This window comes from Crinia signifera, chromosome 2 (genome assembly GCF_055691185.1).
Source record: "Crinia signifera chromosome 2, ASM5569118v1, whole genome shotgun sequence".
In the NCBI taxonomy this organism is placed as follows: Eukaryota; Metazoa; Chordata; class Amphibia; order Anura; family Myobatrachidae; genus Crinia; species Crinia signifera.
The window spans coordinates 238968779-238983288 of NC_139218.1; the positions used below are offsets into that span (position 1 = coordinate 238968779).

The 14510-nt window shown below is 41.9% G+C and overlaps 1 protein-coding gene across 1 annotated transcript in view; it reads right to left on the minus strand.

Annotated features, from left to right (window-relative positions):
• The window catches only part of GALNT17 (polypeptide N-acetylgalactosaminyltransferase 17), a 369771-nt gene that overhangs the window by 216398 nt on the left and 138863 nt on the right, over positions 1 to 14510 (minus strand). The window lies entirely within an intron of this gene.

Consider the following 14510-nt stretch of genomic DNA (forward strand, 5'->3'; position numbering starts at 1 on the left):
TAAGACAGGGGTGGCCAAACCTGTCCTCAAGATCTACCAACGGTGCATGTTTTCCAGGCAACCTGTGGATCTATAGTAGGAATGAATGCAGCAGGTTTGAAAATGTGACCGTTAGTATTGACTACAGCTGTGCACAAGCTAGGTGATCTGGAAAATATGGACCGTTGGTAGATCTTGAGGACCGGTTTGGCCACCCCTGATCAATAATAAGGAGCTTCGTCTGTCATTATTTGCTGACGACATGCTCCTTTTTATCTCTATCCCCTCATCCACAATCCCTGAAATACTACGCCTTATATTTTCATTTGTCTCCGTTGCTGGTTATCGCATTAATCTTTCCAAATCTGAGATTCTTTATTTCCCCAATACAGACACCTCTACAAAACAAATACATACTGTAGACTCCCTTTCGTTCACTACCACGTCCTCAGACATAAAATACTTGGGAGTCAGAGTCCCTGCAGTTTTGTCAGACTTATATACCAGAAAAATTACTCCCCAGTGTAAAATATCCACAACACTTGACGGATGGACTCTGCTCCCACTGTCCCTTTTGGGTAGAGTAGCTGTGATTCAAAGTATCATCTTCCCCAAACTTTTGTATCTGATGCAGAAACTTCCACTTAGCTTATCTAAGGCAGATTTAAACAAAACTTAATAAAATTGTCACTAAATTCCTATGGAAAGGGAAAAAACCTAAACTTGCCCTTAGTAAACTATAGGCCCCAAAACGGGCTGGGGGACTGGGTTTACCTAATTTTTCAGTATATAACACTTCAACTTTATTCCGATGTATTGCTGATTGGCTGACGGACAGCAACTCCTACACAGACTCCAGACTAGATGAGGCTCTCTTCCACCCCTTCTCCTTGGGTGGCCTATTACATACTAAAAAGACAGACATCCCCCATTCTACTAAACCCACTTTTTAGAGACATATACTTTGCTTGGCTATCAGTCAACAAAACCTGAAATAGAAACCCGTTACATACCAGTTCCATTCCCATTTGGGGCAACCCAGCATTCCCGCCATCCCTGTCGAACAGAACTTTCAGACACTGGCACGATATAGGAATTTCAAACTCCTCCAAGGTCTTTGACCCTGTGGCCATATTTTATCTTTCACTCAAATACAAACCAAATATAACATCCCACATAAACAATTTGTCATGTATCTACAACTCAGACACTACTTATGTTACCTGCGTGAAAACTTATCTGTCTCGACTGCAACCCCTAGTCCCGACACATTGCATAACTTACTATCCACATGCGCAAAATCCAAATATAGAATTGGTGCTCTCTATGACATGCAGGGGTGGATTTACGGGTGAGGGCGCCCCTAGGCACAACAATAATGCCCCCCACAGCCGCCTAATTGTATTACTGGGACATTTTTTATTTGTTATTCTGTATGCATATTTACTAAGTAGGACAGAATACAGGGACAGTATCTGTAGTATTTACACTCTATTTAAGATGGAATATGGTATAGTACAGTGGATAATCTGCAGTTACTGCTAAATTTCAGGCTGACCGTACTATCACAAGCATTCGAGTGCCGCCCCCAAACATGTGCCGCCCCGAGGCACGTGCCTCACGTGCCTAATGGGAAATTCGGCTCTGATAACATGTTGACTGATACAACTACCTTGAAGATGTATGTAAGGATAACCATTTCGCTCTGTTTATATATAACATGAATTCTACATCTAGGGATTCTAGTAGTTTCAGCATACATTTCACCTGCTCGTTATGCACATTTCACTGACTCCAATACAGGGCACTGCCCTAAGTGTGGTATTACATCTGCTCCTTACTTTAATTGTTTCTGGGAATGTGGATACATCAAAAAATTCTGGAACAAGCTCACATACTACATTAACAGCACATTTCAAATACAAGTGGTCCTGGACCCTGTGGCCTGCCTATTAACCAACTTTTCTAACTGGAATCTGGGCCATAATCAATCAAATATCATCCAGCTGCTAACAGTGACGATGACAGTTGTGAAGAAAACCATACTTACTCATTGGCTAAACAAATCCTCACCAACAGTCACTGAAGTACATAACAAACTACTGCAACTCATGTATTTCGATAGAAAATCTGCGACTGCCAGCTCAGAAAAAGGGAAACCCTCCTTATTCAAAAAATGGGGACTCTTCATCGACACCCTAGATCCATGTTCAAACTCAAATCCATTAAAAAAAATTTGCATGAAGAATGGAAACAACCCACTCGTCAAAAATGCTAAGCCCATGGTTTCGCTATGTGATCTATTCTCTATTGGTTATATTAAACCATTATACGGCTTCAATGACTCAGGATGCCCTGGTTGCACCCCCCCCCCCCTTTTTTATTTTAGTTCTCTTTCATCCCTATTTATTATTACCCTCTATGTTCTTCCCTATGTCTTTGCGTCTAACTAAGGTTAACCTCATTCTATGGTTTAACTTTAATGTGGTTTATTTGTTCTATTATAATAATGGGTCGGTTTACACTAACCTGCTAAAACTTATCACAATTATTACTATAAATCATCACATTTACTGATATGATATACTTAATCTAACTACGGTAAAGGTATATCTTATATACTGAAACTACTAGAATCCCTAGATGTAGAATTCATGTTATAGATAAACAGAGCAAAATGGTTATCCTTACATACATCTTCAAGGTGATTACATTGTTCTATACTCTTCACTCCTCCCATTAAGCTTACCACAGCTAACAGACTAATGTTCAGACAATCTGATTGGGGATCTCGTCACCTTTAGTTAGTATTGGAATCCACAGATAACAATTCGACTCACTCAGCGGACATTGTAAAGGCCCCATACACTATGCGATTTGGGCCCGACTTCACCCGATTCGGATGAATCGGGCCGTGAAATCGTCCCAAATCGCATATTTTGACACCCTGTCCGACCCAATGCGCGGTCCCATGCGCATCGGATCGGAGTTGGGCAGTCGCACCGGCTGCACATAAGATTTCCTAAATCTTATGTGCAGTCTCCGGGCAGGGTCAGCGGGCGGGGGACGCCGGGCATGGGGAGAGGCTGGAACGGGCAGCTGACACAGACAGCGGGCGGGGGACGCCGGGCATGGGGAGAGGCTGGAACGGGCAGCTGACACAGACAGCGGGCGGGGGACACCGGGCATGGGGAGAGGCTGGAACGGGCAGCTGACACATCGGGGGGATGCCGGTGAACCGGCGAGGGGAACAGCTCACGTGCTGGGCAGGAGGACCAGGCAGCCGCAGCTTCAATATAAACGAATGGGGAGGCAGTGATTGGCTGAGAGCTCTCTCAGCAATTGGCTAAGAGAGCTCTCAGCCAATCACTGGCTCCCCATTATTTGTATTAAGTTTTTCTTCCTAGTTCCTTGCAGCTGCGGCTGCCTGCCTGGTCCTCCTGCCCGTTTCCAGTGAGCTGTACCCCTCGCCGGTACACCGGCGTCCCCCCACCCGCTGCCCCTGCCAGCCTCTCCCCATGCCCGGATCACAGTGTCCCTCGCCAGCGTCCCCCACCCGGCATTCCCCCTGCAGCTCCCGGGGGACTGCATATGATAAATCCATGAGATTTATCATATGCAAAATTTGGCACATCAAGTGCCTAATCGTGTGTCCCCCTCCCGGGGAGCTGCAGGGGAAATCAGGTCCGACTTGTCCCTAGGACAAGTCGGACTAATGTATGGGGGCCTTAACACTTCATACGCGGTGTGAAATGATTCTTGACATAAAACATATACCAAAAAATGTTAATTCACTAAGTTCATTAATAGCAAATGTATACGTATAATTGTGTTAACTTTATTTTAACATGCCGACATAATATTTGTCTTGATGTAATGTTCTCTCTTTATTGAAAAATCGGTACTTGTTTCCTAGCAGGGAGCCCAGATTTCCTACGAACGCTCAGTAGTTAATTTAGTTAATTTATTCACTGCACCCTGAGTGAAATTGCATCGCATGGCCCTTTTTTGTGGCGTGAGAGGTGAGACATGAGATGTCAGTAGTTCATATGGTAAAACACCTAAAACACCACCGCTCTCCACGTCAACCCGAAGCGTGGCGAGCGCAGCGTGCCCCACGAGGGGTGGCGGAACGTGTCCTCTGACCTTTTCATACCCCCACTATCCACGCCTGCATGGAGTTGATATTATATAGTGTGGCGAGCGCAGCGAGCCACCGAGCCCGCAGTGTGACGTGTGCAGCGAGCCCCGCGAGGGGACGTAGAATACATGTAAAGTAATCCGCGTACGCTCAGCATGCTTCAGGCTCGGTTTCTCGCTGCGCTCGTCACACTATATAAAATCAACTCCACGCCGACGTGGATAGTGGGGGTATGAAAAGGTCGGAGGACCCGTTCCGCTGCGCTTGCCACGCTTCGGGGTGTCGTGGAGAGTGGTGCTGTTATAGGTGTTTTACCATATGAACTACTGAGATCGCATATCACATCTTACATCTCATGCGATGCAATGCGATTTCACTCAGGGTGTAGTGAATAAATTAACTAAATTAACTACTGAAATCGCATCGCACACATCGCAAGGCACAAAAAGCCATGCGATGCGATTTGCTATGTGATTTCACTATGCAGAATAGCCCACTAAGCAAATAGCTTAGTGGGCGCCCTGCTAGGAAACAAGTACCGAAAATTCTAATAAAAAGATTATTAAAAAAAATATAGGCTGAGATTTTGTGAAAACGTGATAATTGAAAAGTGAAAAAAAAAACATATAAAACTGAAAGTGATTTTTTTAAAACCACAAGGCGAAGATATTGCAAATATTGGTGTTTGCCACAGCAGGGATACCACAATTCCTGTTGCAGGATTAATGTATTGATACAGTTGGTGTTAACACATTATTTTATACAACACTCATAGTATTCTCTATATTAGAGCAGAATTGAGAATAAAAGTGTGTTCCCCTGGAATCCCAACTGCTTCTCATCTGCCCGTGTGCCACATGGGCAGTGAACGGGACAGATGGAAATGCAGGATAAGGGATTACCAGACTGGGAGCAACAGAAAAAAGATGACTGGGATCTGCTTTTGAGGGCTACCTCCGGGATTACCCCTGTTGGTAACCCAGCGCAGGGGGTCACTCTCCAGCTGCCCACAATGAGAGTCCCTTAAAAAGAGTGCAGTGATAGAATGTATGGGAGACAGAAATAACATTAAAACTTAATGCTAACATGTACGAGCTTGATGCTATATTATTAATTAATGTATAAACCTCTCACACACATTTTGCAACACTTTCAAAAGATGTTACAGGAGGAATTGGTTGGGATTCCAGGGGAACACACTTTCATTCTCAAATCTGCTCTAATATAGAGAATACTATGAGTGTTGTATAAAATAATGTGTTAACACCAACTGTATCTATACATTAATCCTGCAAGAGGCATTGTGGTATCCCTGCTGTGGCAAACACCAATATTTGCAATATCTTCGCCTTGTGGTTTTTAAAAAAAATCACTTTCAGTTTTATAGGTTTTCACTTTTCAATTATCACGTTTTCACTAAATCTCAGGCATAAGCTGTGTACACACGGGGAAGATATATTGCTCAGCAATATATTGCTAGCAATATATTGCTCAGTGTCTCCTGTTCATCAGTGACCAGAGATGGTTGCTGATGAGCAGGAGACTCTGCCCGGGGAAGAGGCAGGGAAACAGCTGATCGCAGGAGCAAGCTCCTCCGACCAGCGACCATCAGGGACTGTACACTGGAGCTCGCACCCAGCGATTTATTGCCGACAGCACAAACAAATCACTGGCAATATGGTCGCTCAGCGACCATATTCCCAGCGATATGTGCTGAAATCGCCCCCGTGTGTACACAGCTTAAGTCTATTAATGACCCAGGGGATTCTGGTAAGACCCACAAATGGGGATCATTTTATTACAAAGGCTGACACAACCCCATTAATTAATTGATTGGCCTATTGATCAGTTGATTGATTAACACAACGGTTAATCCAATATTAGCAGTTAGTAGTGCAATATTTGTGGGCTGTTATCCTGATATACAATTGTGTTATACAATACAGGTACATATATTTTTTTTTTCTGTATATGTTTGGAATGGTGTAACACTAAATAATATTAATATATTGACAATTTTGGAACACATTGTTACTTTTTCAATTTTTTATTTCTTAACTGTATCTTCTATTTTTCTATTACTGCTATTTTTCTCTCTTCCTCTCTCATTTTTTTCTTCCTCTTTTTCCTTCTTCTTTTTATCTCTTTTCTTTCTTTTCCCTCTCCTTTCATTTATTATTTAATTTCATTATATATTTTTTCTTGTCATAGGTTAGTGCACCATATTTTAATGCATATCAATAAAAAAATTTAATCTTAAATCTAAACAAGCAGTGCCCCAACAAAGAGAGATATATTTTTTTCCTTCATGCCTACATGCTGTAAGTCCACTTCCTAAAATTTTTCCAGGGCCACTTTAAATTCACAATCCGCCCTACTCCCTTATATGAAACATATCCTGTATAACATTATACTATTATGGTATTTATTTATTATTTATTAGAAGTTTCTTATATAGTGCACACAGATTCAGCAGTGCTTTACAGAGAATATTTGACCATTCACATCAGTCCCTGCCCCAGTGGAGCTTACAATCTATATTCCCTACCACATGTACATGCACGCACAGACATTCTAGGGTTAGTTTTTTGGGAGCCAATTAACCTACCAGTATATTTTTGGATTGTGGGAGGAAACCGGAGTACCCGGAGGAAACACACGCAAGTACGGGGAGAATATACAAACTCCACACAGTTAGGGTCATGGTGGGTATTGAACCCATGACCTCAGTGCTGTGAGGCGGTAATGCTAACCATTACACCATCCGTACTGCCCCGTATTTAGCTCCCCTCTGCATACTTTACTTTAATTTCAGTATTCTCAATGGTAAGATTGTATTCTAGATGGTATTGGATGGCAAAAAAAAGCATTGTTCTACACAGATTCTAGCTTCGGCATTAAAAAAAAAATCTTATCTTGGGAGTTCCAGCTTTTCTCTTTGTGTTCTTTGTAAGCATACTTTGCCATATTGATTAGATTAGCATCAAAAACGTACAGATTTTTAGCCTCTGTGGTGATTTTCTCTTGATCTTTCCATGGCGATATTGACTAAACAGTCGAACATTTTATGACTGGAGAGCAGCAGTGTGTCAATATAAGCACAGTATGATTCACTTCAGTTCAGACAGTAAATAGTATTGTGCCCACTGCTTTCTCCTTTTCATTTCAGTGCTTGTTACATTCACAGTTTTCATTATTTGGTTTAGAAACATGAAATCCTGCAAAGTTATTTAAGCCATAGGCCAAAAACAAAACCAAAAGAAAAAAAACAATCAAAAAACCTATTTATCACCATTACTGATAGAATACCCAGACGTGATTGGCCGGGTGCCGGACGGGGTCCAGACATTACCCGACGTCAGGATCCCGACTGTCAAAACACCGACAGCCGGGTTCCCAATAGCCACCTGCTATTTTCCCTTGTGGGGGTCCACGACCCCCATAGAGGGAGAATAGAATAGGTGGCGAGCATTTCGAGCCACCGTGCCCGCAAGGGGCTTATTTGTGCTCACCGTGCTATCTGAGTTCGGACACTAGGGATCCTGATGTCGGGCTAATGACTGTCGGGATCCCGACTGTCGGACCCTTGTACCACACCCGATTGGCCCATTAAAGATTTAGAGAAGAAATAAACTTAGTCATTTGAATCCTTAAAACACTGAAGTGAGGAGAACAGTTTGGCACAATAAAAATAATCATAGATAAAAACTAGTTACAAATAACTTAAAATGTAAAATTGACTATTTACGTACTGTAAACCACACATTAGTTTTGCCTTGTGGGAATATTGCATTGCAGCAATTTTGCAGATACCAGCAGGCAGTGGTGCAGAGAGGGGGGGGGGGGGGGAGGGAACGGGTTCTCTATACCTGGACCAATGTCCTGCTGCCCCCTCTTTCCCCAATATAGACAGTGGTAGCGGGGAGAGATAAGGGACACTGTTGCAGCAGCAGCCTTTCTGTCTTGCCCTCCCTCTCGTATTATTATGCCTTGAGAAGTGATAAAGTGGAAGGCGATAACACACAAGCCAGTCTGCTCCTAACAATAAAGTTACAGGCTAGGACAGAAAAATTACAGGAGCTAATTGGCTGCTGCGTTATCACCTTCCACTTTATCACTTCTCCAGGCTTAATACATCTGCCCCAGTGTGTGATGTGCAGGGAAGGGATATGTGATCACACCTCCATCCCAGCCATCCAATGTTCCACAGCAGTGGCGGAACTTGTGGGTGGTGAGCCATGGTGCAAAAATATACTGTATTGTGGGCCCTCTTCCTCAACCCCAACTTAAAATCACAATATGCAACACAGCAGTGGGTGACAGGAAGTGGCAAGGGGAGGCAGAATGTGACAGTAAAAAACAGTGGGTGACAGGAAGAGAGACAGCAGTGGGCCCTGCTGCACTGCACCTGCTGCACTGCACCTGCTGCACCAATAATAGTTCCGCCTTTTCTCCACAACCTCGAGAGCAGCAAAAGCTTTAATGCTGTATTTGGTGCATTGGACACATCTAGTTTTACATGAAACATTTCTATCAGCTAAAATATATATAAGATGAACATTGTTTATCATTTCTAAAGTACATTTTAGATGAAGTTACCACGTAAAAAACATAATATTGACAAGTCTTATTTTTTAAAAGAGCAAGTATTTGTGATTTATATACTTCAATGGCTGTGTATACTCAATTTAAAAATATGCCTGACAAAAATGAAGGTTTTATTTGTACAGAATTGTCTATCAGGCTCCCTCTACCCCCCTGTAGCAGGTTGTCATGCTAGGAGAGAAGTGGTTCTATAACAACACAGGCAGACAGTGAATGACAGGATTGCATGCTTGCTCTGCACTAATGCACTGTGTAGATGTCATGGTAACTTAAATGATTGTAGTAGTGTCAGCTTTTAGAATTGTTTCGGATGCCATTAGGATGTTTCAACTGTCTTTACATATGGAGGAAGCACTTTCAATATGGTGGCAGTAAAATGTCAGGTTAACTTGAACAATATATTTTACCTTCAAGGTTTATATCTGAAAATAGCAATTTAAGAGTTACCTTTTTCTGTAAGAGTTGTATTTTATTTTATAATATTTTCTTTAACTATAGTAGCACTATCTGGAAACGTTGAACAAAGCAACTATAAATCCCAAAACTTATATGTAGAAAAACTTAAACCCACTTAAGTTACACTTGTGGAGCCTGCAATCACATAATCACATGATGTACAGTGGGATTGTTTGTTGTTGACTTGGACATAGCCTTCATTGTTTAATAGTTAGCAGTAAATAATTCATGGTCACTTCTTTAAATGCATATCTCCAAACTACGGTTCCGGTACAATCGGAACACTACGCCACATCAATGGCACAGCAGCTGTTCACCTGGTAATAGTACTCCTCACTCCTCACAGCACTCTGAAGCTTAGAAAGCATGAAAAACAACGTTTTGAGTGAACAAGTCCCCTTCATCAGGATAAAGTTAAGTGCAACAATAATGAAATATAAATACTAGTGCTTGCCAATCAGCTTCCTTCAGTGCCAACGTCCTCCATGGCCGGAATAATTGTACCAGGTTTTTCACACTTCCTCGGAGTGCTGCCTTATTGGAGACTTATGCTATGAGAGTACACAAAGCCAGATGCACTAAGCTTCATAAAGTGATAAATTGGAGAGAGATAAACAACCAGCTAATCAGCTACTATCTGTCTACTTTCAAACCGATCCTGTAATTTGGCAGTTAGGAACTGATTGGCTGGTTGCTTATCAATCTCCACGTTATCACTTTATCACCACACCCACTCAGGAGACTGGTCACATCCCCAAACATTGGCCCTACCACTGCATTCTCTCTGTCAGGTGCTCCCAAACCTGGACATCGGCATGGGTAGGGGACAGGAGCTGTGGGTTTCTGTGCCTTTGTCATCAGGCCCTATGTGATTAAATAGCGTAATGAGATGCACCTTCAGCATTCAGCATTCCCCCAAGATATTTAAAACCTATGCTTCAACGAAGCCCTGGTTCAGCCTTGGTAGCCATTTTGCTAACCCACTTGTTGCTTGAGTCTGGCCTGCTACGGACAGTATGGTGACTTTATGCTCACTCTATCCACATAGCCACTATGTGTTTAAAATACTGTAGTGCAATAATATGCACGTACAAAAGTGCCCATACTGTACATAGTACATGCCAGGGGCGTAACTATAGGACTGCAGCCCCCGCGGTCGCGGGGTGGGGGGGGGGCGCTTTGCATGTGGGGGCGCTGGGGGGCTGCGGTGCTATAGTTAGCCCCCTCCCATCTGCCCATCCGCCGCTTGCCCGCCCATCGCCCGCCTATCCGCCGCCCACAGCCTTACCTGTCTTCAGTGGTGGTCATTCTTCTGCTAGTGAGACGGACCACAATAAAATGTCTGCCCCATATAGCAGACATTTCTCTGAAACTGTCTGCTGTATGGGGGCGGACATTTTGTGTTGGTCCGTCTCCATAGAAGAAGAACGAAGCCAGCAAGGGAGCCGGGACCAGCAAAACAGGTAAGGATGCGGACGGGGGTGCGGGGGGGTGCCCCCCCATTAACGGCAGGGGGGCGCCCAATTTATAGTTACACCACTGGTACATGCATAACCTATACAATAGCATTTTCTGAGAAAAAAAAGTCTATATAACATACAGAACTATACAGTAAAGTAGTATGTATGCTAGACTAAAAACATAGGGTGAGATTTAATAGGATGAGCGATTCAGAAAGTGAGAGATTTGGTAAGAAATCTCCAGTTTTTCAAAGCAGCAATCATTTATACTGCAAAATCAAAATTGCAGTGTAGATGATTGCCGCTTTAAAAAAACTGGAGATTTCTTACCAAATCTCTCACTTTCTGAATCTCTATATATAATCTCTATATATAATATATTGGGGCAGATGTACTGTATTAAGCCTTAACAAGAGATACATGCAAGGGTGATAAGGAGAGATAAACGTCCAGCCAATCAGCTTCTTACTGACTTTTTTCAAACACAGGCTGTAACATGGCAGTTAGCAGGTGATTGGCTGGACGTTTATCTCTCTTTATCACCCTTTGATTTATCTCTTGTTAAAGCTTAATACATCTGCCCCAATGTATCTGCCCCATTTCCCCATCAAACCGGGTCTCCGAGCATGGAGAGCGGCACAATTATCCACACCTGGTGATAGCGACCTTTGCTTATGAGTCTACATAAAGATTGATCTCATGCCATCAGGAAAAGAAGACAGAAAAGGATTGTCTTTTTTGCTGGCGCACTTAGAAAGAGAAAGAATGAAAATTGAATAAGTTAAAATATAACTTTTAATATTGTAATACTTAAAACCGTTTAAGTGAAATTATGAACCACATAAATACATTGGACAAACATTGAACAATAAAAACGAGAGGCACGTGTTGTGTGAACCAGATCGCATCTAATGCTGTCCACAACACAGACACGTCTTCGCAGCAAAAGGTTTGCTGTAATTGATAACTAATACATATTGGATGTGAGCTGCCTATTTGTGTTATTACACTAATAGAAACAAATTATAAAATCCTAAAATAGAGACTGAGGGTCTAAAAAGGATTTTTCTTACTGCGACTAAGACTCGTCATTATATTGGAGACCATATAACTGCTGCGCATCAGCAGTTGACTCACAAATAGAACTGCACATTTTTTATGCGCTCCAGGGAATCCCTTATCTGACACATCACTGCTATATGATACCTTTCAAACAGACACTTGAGCAGCAGATCTGCCAATAGCGCAGCAAATTATTGTAAACCCAGGGAATCCACACCCCTGGACTATACAGCTGCTGCCTATCTGCAAATAGAGCAGCGTACATGTGTGCGCTGCCATAGCAGTTCTTCCAAAAATAGCCCATCTGCATACATAGCAGTATACATTAGTGTGTCAATAGGGACCCTCCATCTGAGGTACAATCAGCCGATACAGACACCTTTGGGCAATAGCTGCCAAAGCAATTTATCTGCAAATAGAGCAGCATACTACAGCAAACCCTAAGAGTGTCACCCGAACAGATTACCCATCATAAGTGACTCCCTTAGAGTCACACAGCTGCCATAGCAGTCTATCTGCAAATAGAGCAGCACGCTACCCTCACGCACAGTCTTATAACACCAGTGTACCATTACATCAATGTGGATATACCAGTAATAGTATCCACAGCACGGACAGCATTAACATTCTGGCAATAACACTGGGATACCGTGCAGTATCCAAACAAATTCCAGAATTAATTGTTTAACCCCCAGAATTATTCACACAACACGTGCCTCTCGTTTTTATTGTTCAATGTTTGTCCAATGTATTTATGTGGTTCATAATTTCACTTAAACGGTTTTAAGTATTACAATATTAAAAGTTATATTTTAACTTATTCAATTTTCATTCTTTCTCTTTCTAAGTGCGCCAGCAAAAAGACAATCCTTTTCTGTCTTCTTTTCCTGTATCGATATATTGTCTTTGGCAGCACCCCCATCTCTAGTTATATTGAAATTAAACTCAGAAACAGACATTTGGGGACCTCATTAACGGACCTTTATACATCTAGTGCAGAAGCATTCCCAAATCCCCTTCCCCTTTCAACACATCTCATGCCATCAGATATGCTTACTTGAACTGCAGGATGCTATTTTTATGAAATAATTTGCCTAGGGGACCCGAACATTCTACCTGACTATTGTACATTATCCGGCCCATTTGCCTGAGCTTGTATTGTACTGTACAGTTGGAGCTGCAGTGCCGTTCACTGAGAATAAGATACACAAGTGTATTGTACTGTATGCATTCTCAGTGAATGATGCTGCTCCCTCTGTACTGTATTTCAATCCGCCGCTGGATTAGTGGAGCATTATCCACCCATTGGTGACTATGTGTATTGCATGCATATTGTATGGCGCGCCTCAAAACACCACAGTACGTCTGAGCCGTTATGGGTCATAGAGCCAACAAGAGGAAGGTCGACATGCATTGGGTCAACCACTGAAGGTCAACATGCATCAAGGTTGACATGGGGTTAGGTCAACAGAAGCATTAGGTCGACACAGGGTAGGTCGACAGTCAAAAGGTTGACATAGGGGTTTTCCCTTTTTTTATCCCCAATGCCAATATACAGTCAATATGGACACTAAAAAAGTGCAAAGCTGAGCTCGCCATGCTTCAGGCACAGTGACTTGTTGTGCTCGGCACCCTAGTGGATGGTAGGGGCATGAAATACCACCTGTTGGCACATTTTTTCTAAAAAAAAAGTGAAAACTCCCATGAACTAATGCATGTGTCGAGCTAATGTCCCTGCCGACCTAACCCCGTGTTGACCTTCAACTAGTGACTGTATCCCCATCTGAGCTGCTACAGAAGTGGTGTGCCTAGGCGCACTAGGGCAATGGATGAGCATGGCTCCATCTGTACTTACCTGACCTTTTTTGGACATCCATATGTATCCTATATTCTCTACCTGGGGTTGCTGTCACCTTGGAGGAGACAACTTCATTAAAACTAGAGCCCCACTTCCATACATTACATTTTTCCAAATAAAGCATTAAAAAAGCTACACTTGCTTTAAATCATTTTCTTGAAAAAAATATTTTGTATTCAGACCTACATTTCACAGCAATATATCCTAACAATAAAAGAATACATAAAACACTCCTACGAATGTTTGAGTTGATGCTTCCATTCACCATAGCCCTGAGGCAGCATGTGACACTTGAGACAACACATGCAGCCTAACCCATAAATGATTTATCCTGAAGCTTATGTCTTTTTATATATCTTTTTTCTATTGCGTTTCCATGCTGTGATTCTTTTCAAGGTAACCTAATGTTCTTATTTTGTTTATTTTTCTGTTACAGTATGTTATGTTGTTTTTTTTATTTACTGATCCATAAATTACTAGTTCTTTATGTTCTTGTGCGTAAATTCAAACACTTAGTACAAATAAGTATTGAATTACAAATACATAAAGACACAAATGACTATGTTTATGTATGAATGCCAATCATTTCCCAGTACGTTATCGTCCCCATGATGAGATGATAATCTGTCATAAAATTACCATAGTTATTACAACTAGGTATATTATCAGACCAGGGAAAGAACATTTTAAATATAACAGACATGTCTACATCACAAGTCTTGCAATGAGAAAGTTACATTGGCAATTAGAAAGTTACATTGGCAATGAGAAACGTTATATTGATAAATAGTCCAACATAGAACAATACATTAGAATGCAATGGGGTCAAACAAAATAAAATGGAATATTAATTTACAAGCAATAATTGTGTTTTTTCATATTAATCTTTACTTGTCAACTTTGTGGATGTCGTTGCTAAATGGGTTGGGACAGCAGAAAACAGATATTC